The following is an 8,866-nucleotide window of genomic DNA, read 5'->3' as shown; positions in this document are numbered from 1 at the left end:
ATTCTAGTAGGACAGAGAAGTAAACGAATATAAATAGATAGATAAATAAATAAATATACATTTTTACCTACTGTAAGAGAGGGGATAAGCCTATGGGGTGCAAGAAGAATCAGGAACGGCTTCCTATGGCGGCCCGGAGACACATGTCTGCATACAGAGTAAACCCATCACGAAGCCACCTTGAGGGGAGGGGATGTGGGTATCAAGGATGAAGTAGCCAGCTGGGCTGCAGGTCGCACTGCTAAGAGGGCCAGCAGAGAAGCAAGGGAGCTGGAGACTCGCCTGGAATATTCCACTTCTCACCTGTTTGGTGTTTTCTAGACAGCTCCACTGCATTCCCTCTTGAGGACGTATTTGGTGAGCTCGGAACTACCATCCAGTGCAGAAGATGCAGACCAGCCTAGGAGTCTGTTCCATAGAACAGAAGGAACCAGGTCTCTAGACAAACTGGGAAGGGTGCCTGCACAATGCACAAGGCTCTGCTCCCAGGGCTGGGCCTCTGCTGGGACCCATGACATGTCTGTGGCTTTGTATTTATGGAGGCTTTTCCCGTGTCTCAATACTGTACCTGCTTGCCTCGGTGTGTCTCCAGGTTTGAGTCCACAGTATGACGACAGGCTTGCTCTAGCCTTGACCTAACGACCCACGCAGGGCCTCCCTGGTGTGGCTCTGGGTCTTCTCCAGGCTGCTGGAACCTCATGGTCTCCCTCTTCAGAGCTTTCAGTCGCTCCTATTGTAATCGGCTCTGGAGGCTCTTGAGATGCTTTCCAGCTACTTGCCATGCAGCTCGCCTTTGCTTCACATGTCACATGACACAAAGCGGCCTTTAGAAGCACAGACGACATTAGCAGCGGACTTTGGGCCACTGAAAAGCACTGGGCCCGAGAGCGGTTAGTCCCTTGAGGCTGACTGACCTCAGAAGTGAGTCTCTAGATTTGAGTCTCTATTGCTTATCTTTTTGGGTGGCTTCTGCTGAGAGGTTTGTACAGATAGCTGGGCATGGTGCACCCCTGTAATCCCAGCAGTAGGGAGGCTGAGGCAGGAGGATGGAGAGTTGGAGCCAGCCTAGAATACGTGGTTGAGACCCTGTCTCAAATAACAAAGAATACTCCAGAGGTTTGAAGCACCTAGCAAATGGCTTTCCATTCTAAAAAGGGGATACGGGCTCACTCTTTGTTTTGGTGATTCCCCTTGTCGAAGAGAGGATGAAGGCACACCAGGAAATCTGGCATTCACCAAGCCTTGTACAAATCCTAGGCATTGCTAAAAACAATCCCATTTTAAATAGAAAAAGGAGGCTGGGGGCTCGAGAGATAGTTCAGCAGTTTTGAGCATTTACTGCTCTTGCTGAGGACCCAGGTTCAATTCCCAGCACCCACACAACCAATTTTCTGGCCTCTTAGACATCAGGCGTGCATGTGGCGCGCATACATGTGTACAGCAAACATTGATAAAAATAAACGGTAAAAATCTTTTTTAAAAAAATGTTTCATAGGAAGTTCCAGGCCAGCTAGCCAGTGCGATGGAAGGATCCTGTCTCAGAAAAGATAGGAAAGGAAGGTGAGAAAATAGGGTCTGAGCCAGTAGGTGGAGTGACGGCTAAAACACAGCTCTTTATCCTCTATGCTCGTAAAACCTCTGCCAGCAGTTGCATCTTGCTAGCAGAAGTGATCTTGCAAATTCCCACGAGAACAACGCAAGAGGAAGAGCGTAAAATGAACGCCCCGGGGGGCATCCTGGTTATTGTAGTCCATAGGTGGCTTGCTGGGAGTTGTAGTACTCAGAGCTCACATTCCCTCAAGGAGACTCCGCCTCTCTCCTTGCGTCACAGCGAGTCCCCAGAGAGGGATTCCTCCTGCCACTCACCCAGGCTCATTGCGCTTGAGATCAGCTGATGGGCATGAGAGAATCCAGTTTATCGGATTGGTGGGAAGATTAAAGTGGTTAACTACCGAATTTAGAAGAGTGCTCGGCACTAAATGCTAAGTATTAGTTATTTAATCCTCAATGACCCTAGCAAAGAAGCATCGAGGCCCCGGCAAAGTCGCACCTACAGTCTACGTTTGTCAGATAAGGCTGGGAGCAGTTAGTTTTTCCAGGATCATCCATGGAGGAGTAAAATCAGATTATGTACTTAATTTTTATATGTTTTTAAATTTTAAAAAGTTTAATTTTTTTTTAATGTGATAAAGAAAGAAAATCAACCAAACAACAAATGGGAAGAGATGGCTTAGCTGTTGAGAGCACATGGAGCAGAGGACCCGGATTCAGTTCCCTGTATCTTCATGGCAGCTAACAATCCATAACTCCAGTTCCAGGGTACCCCATAGTCCCGCCTTCTGGCCTCCATGGGCACCAGGCACTCACATATAACACATATACACACAGGCAAAAACTCATTTTAAAAATCCAAAAGATAAAAATAGAAGAGGGCCACCAATATGGCTTAACATGTCCCCTAAAACAACAACAATAATAAAAGGTTGTATTTAAAATGAGGGGCTGGAGAGATGGCTTGGGATAAAAGTACTTCTTGCTCTCCCAGAGGACTCAATATCTGCTCTGAGCATCCAATCATCCATGTCAAACCTGTAAATCTAGCTCTAGAAAATTCTATTTCTCCATTTGGCCTCTGCACAATAGCACACACACGGTAGACACTCAATACTCAAAAAGACATAGATAAAAAGTATAAATTTGTTTTGTTTTGGTTTTCCTCAGGGTTTTATTGGTGGGCATTTTTGGCATTATTTTACTGGGTTCTTATAATTATTGCATTCACATGTCTCTACCCTTATTCCACCCTAATCCTCCCACACACACCAGCCATTTAACACTAAGTAAGAGAGAATGAAGGTTAGAGGGAAACAGGGGCATAGACCTCTTTAAGCTACTTCCTGCTGATTAGGGTATTGCGTTCCTTGGGGTAAGACCAATTTTAGTCATCACACTAGCTCCAACAACCACTTGACAAACAGCAGCAGGAACCAGCAGCCGCCTCCTCTGAAGGTGCCTGGCCACTTGGGGGCTCTGGCATTTATACCCCCTCAGAAGTTCTCAGAATTCCAAATGTCACGCTCTCAGAAACTATATGCAGCTGGCAAAACCACGCCCCTGTTAGAGCACAAGGCAAATCGTAATCACCTGCTATGAAGCAGCCTCTTATCCCACACCTGGGGTTAAAATAAAAACATAGTCATATAACACAACCGGGTTTTTTAAGAAACCAAATTTCTCACGAAAGGTTTTCTCTGTGTAACAGGCTTGGCTGTCCTGGAGCCACTTTGTAGATCAGGCTGACCTCAAACTTACAGAGATGCTCCTGCCTCAGTTCCTTCTGAATGCTGGTATTAAAGGTGTGCACCACCGTACTCAGCTATACTTGTTTTCATGTTTCGAGACAGGGTTTCTCTGTGTAGCCCTGGCTGTCCTGGAACTCACTCTGTAGACCAGGCTGGTCTCAAACTCACAAGAGATCCACCTGCCTCTGCTTCCCAAGTGCTGGGATTAAAGGCATGCCACCAAGCCTGGCAATATTTTTTTTTAATAAAAAGGAAAACAGGTTGGGTATATGTCACATGCCTTTAGTATCAATGCTCAGGAGGCCAAGGCAGACAGAACTGTATGACTTCAAGGCCAGCCTGATCTACATAGCAAGTTCCAGGCCAGCCTGGTCTATATATTTAGCCTGATAAGGAGCAAAGGCTACATAGTGAGATCCTGTCTAAAAGAGGGAAAATAAAATAAATTCTGTTTTAGCAAGATAGGGAACCATGGGAGTCTGGAGTCTCTCTGGACAGGAAAGGCATGCATCATTTAAAGTCAGTTTAAAAAGTTAGAACAGAACTGATGTCCATGGGTACGACTTCATACCCCAGCTTCTAAAGACAAAATACAGAAAGGAGAGTGAGTGGGCTACTGACAGGAAGACCTTGGACACTCGGAAGATGAAGCAGGACCCTGCTAGAGGTTTGTGGCTAACAACCTGTGTGACATTCTTCATAGCTTCAGATTTCCCCCGAGGGCTGTCTGCTCAAGGCCTCACCCCAGGCTGTCTGTGGATTCTTGGTGCGCAGCACCTTTTAAAGTGTCTGGATTTTGTGTTAGTATGTGAGTGGAGGTCAAGGAATTGCAAACGGGGTGTCTAGAGACGCAGTTGTGAGTGTTTGCCTCAGACGTATGAGGCCCAAGGGTTCATTCCACTATTACAGAGAGGCAGGAGGAGAAAAAAAGAATGAGAGAGAGAGAGAGAGAGAGAGAGAGAGAGAGAGAGAGAGAGAGAGACCCAGAGCTGGCTCAGCAGGTAAGAGCACTGGCTGTTCTTCCAGACGACTTAGGTTCACTTCCCAGTGCGCAGATCGTGACTCACGACTGTCTGTAACTCCAGTTCCAGGGAATGGATGCCTTCTTGAGGCCTCTGTGGGCACCAGGTATGCGTAAGGTACACAAACATACATGCAGGCAGAGCACTCATACACATAAAACAGAATTTGAAAAGGGAAGGAAGGAAAGGCAGGAGGGGGCTAAGGCGGGTAGGCTGAGGTGCAGCGTGGGAAGACTTGACCTTGCAGCACACTGAGAAAGATGAGTGAGAAGAGGGTGGTTGGCTGTGGTTGTGTTTTCCAGTAGGGTATGCTGAAGATACAGAGGCAGAAGGATCACAAGTGTGAGGCCAGCCTGGTCTACACCGAGGCTGATGAGATGGCTCAGCGGGCAAAAGCGCTTGCCACGGCTGGAATCTGAATTCTACTCCTGAACCCATGGGGGAAAGGAGAGGACCAACTCCCTCATGTCATCATGAAGTGACTCAGACCTGAGTCGCAAGCCCGTACAGCAGAGCTGGAACTTCAAGTCCCCTCCTCTCTCCCCGCCTCCCTCCTACTACTCCAGGCTCTCCCCTTGCTATTTTCCCCTGTTCTCCTTCTGTGTCTCTCCCTTTCACCTCACTATGTAGCCCAGGCTGGCCTTTCTTCTCCCCTTTTCCTTCCATGATCTCCCTTTCACCTTGCTATGTAGCCCAGGCTGGCCTCTCCCCACCCACTCTCCTTCTGTATCTCTCACTTTCACCTTGCTATGTAGCCCAGGCTGGCCTCTCCCCACCCATTCTCCTTCTGTGTCTCTCACTTTCACCTTGCTATGTAGCCCAGGCTGGCCTTGAACTCATGGCAAGAATGTATGGCACATGCCCAGCAAGCACTAAACTCAACCAGCTTCCTGATCTCGCTGTAGGCTTTCTCCCTCCCTCCCTCCCTTTATCCCACCCAGGCTGCAGCCATGGGATGGTGCTGTATTTAGGGTTGTACCCCCAGAGCTAATCACCTCTGGAAACAGCCTCACAGAGACACCAGAGAGGCACTTTTCTACTGTCCCATAGGCTTCCAGGATACAGTCAAGTAGACTGTTACACAGGGTGCAGGGGTTCACATCTGTAACCCCACCACTCAGGAGGCTGAGGCAGGAGGATCACAGTGACTCTGAGGCCAATCTTGCTTACACACTGAGTTGGATGCACTCAGCTTGGACTGTGTCATTACAAGTATGACTTTCTCAACACCTCCCCTGTCCTTCAAAAGGATTAACCACTGCTGCACTGTCTTCCAGGATGACAGTCAGGAGGAATGTGAACACTTCATAAATTCACAGGGACTGACGCATCTATTTCTGTGGTTTAAAATGCATGTTTTACAGTGGGAGCATCTGGGAAATCAGGGCATCTCTTAGGCCCAGGACGTCTCAGAGTCAGAGAAATACAGTTTCGGAAATGCAAATTCAAGCACCTATCAAACGGGCAGAGAACTGATTCCTGATCGATAGCACCCCGAGCTGGCAGGGTGTGGGGAGACAGCCTGGGAGGAATCGATTAAAATGGAAAGCACAAACACCCTTGGCCTTTCCTAGGAACTGACCCTGATGCCCATGGCACTCAGGAGCAAAGCCAAGATCCTTGCTGTACTGGAATATAGTTTGTAGTCCCTGAGCCTGAAAATGATCTCATCCCATGACCAGTGGGTGGGTCTGAAGAATGAAGGTGGTTATGGGAAAATGGCTGGGTTCAGAAAGTGCTTGCTGTGCAAACACCAGGACCGGAGTGAGGGTGATGATCTCCAGTAGGCACACACAAAGCCAGCATCCCTGTAATTCCAGCATTGGGGGGACCCAGAAAGAAGCACTCCTGGGTCCTGAACAGTCTGTAAGAGATCTAGTCTCAAAAAAATAAGGTGGGCAGAAAGGAAGAAACCTGACATTGACCTCTGGCACACACACATGCACTTGTGTATGGACCTGCACACACACACACACACACACACACACACACACACACCTTCGCTACATATACAGGTGGCAGCACATTCTACAATCCCCACACTTGAAAAGCAGATAAATGAGGACTGTTCTAAATTCAAGTCCAGCCAGGACTACAAGAAAACTCTCACAAACAAGACTAGTTCGTTCTCCACCCTCTCCACCCATACTTTTTTATATGTGTGGGTGTTTGCCTACATGTATGTCTATGAACCTCGTGCATGCAGTACCTGAGGAGGCCAGAAGAGGGCGCAGGATCAGTGCTGACACAGGGCAGAGGAGATTCCCTGGGACTGGAGTTACAGAGAATTGAGCTGCCCTGTGGGTGCTCGGCATCAAAGCCAGGGCTTCTGGAAGAGCAGCCAGTGCTTTTAACTGCTGAGCCATCTCCCAGCTCCCAAGATTGGTTCATTTTAAAATTGGAATATTACATACACAGCTCTAAATAGAACTAAGGAATCTTTTTTTTTCTTTTTTCTTTTTTTTTTATTGGATGTTTTATTTACATTTCCTATGTTGTCCCCTTACCCCATCCCCCACCCACCCTAGAACTAAGGAATCTTTTGATCCTCAAACATAATCTTCTCATGCTGGGCAGTGGTGGCCCACGCCTTTAATCTCAGCACTTGGGAGGCAGAGGCAGGTGGATTTCTGAGTTCGAGGCCAGCCTGGTCTACAAAGTGAGTTCCAGGACAGCCAGGACTATACAGAGAAACCCTGTCTCCAAAAATCAAAAAAACTAAACAAAACAAAAAACAAAACAACAACAACAACAACAAAAAACCCATAATCTTCTCTAAAAGAGAAAAAAATCTTTTCTCTGTGAGAAAAGGGAAGGTAGAGAGCCCCCAGTTGTTCATTTGTGATGTCTTTTTAGAGAGGGGGGAAATAGGGGGCAGGCAGGCGGACTCCTGTGTTCATACATCAGACATCACAGTCTTATCAAAGTGATAGCCCTTGAGGAGCTACCCTTTCAGAGGACCAAAGGTCGCCCCTGAAGCACCCCACCCCCACCATGGCCCGATGTGGTGGTGTACACCTTTAATCCCAGCATCCTGCAGAATCAAGCAGATTTCTCTAAGTTCGAGGCCAGCCTGGCCTGCAGAGTGGAACCTATTTCAAAACAACAACAACAACAACAATCACACAAACACACACACACAAACACACACACACACACACACACACACACACAGGAGCATGTCGTATGTGCCTTGAGAAAATGGATGCTTGGGAAACTGAAATCTCAGGCTGCATCCGGCCTTCAGGCCTCTTCTACAAAGAGTACTCTGTACAGGGTAGCTTAGGCGTTGCAGGGTATCTGGTCTTTGCTGCACACACACACCCACTGGAAGCTGGGAGGAAATGAATGGCTGAAATGGACCACAGCTGCACTTTACAGTGACACTGAACACTCTGTGTTGTGAAACACACCAGATTCTTGCCTGCTGTCATTTAGAGAATGCTCCTGAGCCTCTGAAAACCTGGTGGACTGGATGGGACCCTGCTAGTCTCCCTACCCACGGCTCATGGTCTGCCCGGGAGGTTTGGGTTTCCTTTGAGGTGGCGGGAGTTACAGGTGGGAAGAGGCACATACCTAGATCCCCTCAAAAGAGGCGGGCACGGACGACGCCTGACCTAAGTCCTCTCTAAACCCGTGCTTGCCGTGTACGCCACTGACCCGGCTCTGTCACCAGATGGCAGCACAAGCCGCCTAAACCCTGGCTCCCTCCGCCCGCCTCCTGGGCACCCACTCTAGAAACGCCCTTATTTCCAGGCCTCTTTTTACTTGTGAGGCACTTGTTGAAGTACCAACCAGGGTGGCCTTGAACTCCTTCTGTCTTGGTCTCAGAATAGCTAGAGTCATAGGCCCTTGCCTCCAGGCCTGGCCTCATCTCCTATTCCCTAATGGACTGATGAATGCCAATGCTGAATGCTAACCCTGGTTCCTTCACTGGTCTTGGCTGTGGTGGCCAGTGTTGGCTAACCTTAGGGACCATAAGTGCTGGGTCATGTTTGACCAATAAATGCTACAGACTCAGCAGTTACGAGCAGTCATCACTAGGACCAGAATCGACACGCGGCTCCTGTTAATAAGCTGGGTGTCCCATGAGTGCCATTAGCCCCAGGTCTGAGAGAGGGAAGACACAAGATGGTTGTGGCCTACCAGGAAACATCCCAGACAAGAAAACCAGCTTCAAATTCAGGAAAATACCCCACCTCAAAGGACTCGGTGGACTCTTAGCGCCCTCTCCTGGCCTATAGGTGCACCTTCTTCTGTGTGTGCGCATTCACTCTCACAGGCACCTATTTTAAATGTTTTCCAGATTATTGTCATTTTGTGTCCTCACCAACCGCCCCCTCCTCCTTTGTTAATATTGCAGAAATTAGCCTAGGGGTGTTTTTTCTTTTCTTCAAGACAGGGTTTCTCTGTGTAGCCCTGGCTGTCCTGGAACTCACTCTGTAGACCAGGCTGGCCTCAAACTCAGAAATCCGCCTGCCTCTGCCTCCCAAGAGCTGGGATTAAAGATGTGTGCCACCACTGCTCGGCTGTTTATTTCTT

Source organism: Grammomys surdaster, unplaced genomic scaffold (assembly GCF_004785775.1).
Source record: "Grammomys surdaster isolate TR1022 unplaced genomic scaffold, NIH_TR_1.0 193, whole genome shotgun sequence".
In the NCBI taxonomy this organism is placed as follows: Eukaryota; Metazoa; Chordata; class Mammalia; order Rodentia; family Muridae; genus Grammomys; species Grammomys surdaster.
Note: the sequence above shows the minus strand (reverse complement) of the source record.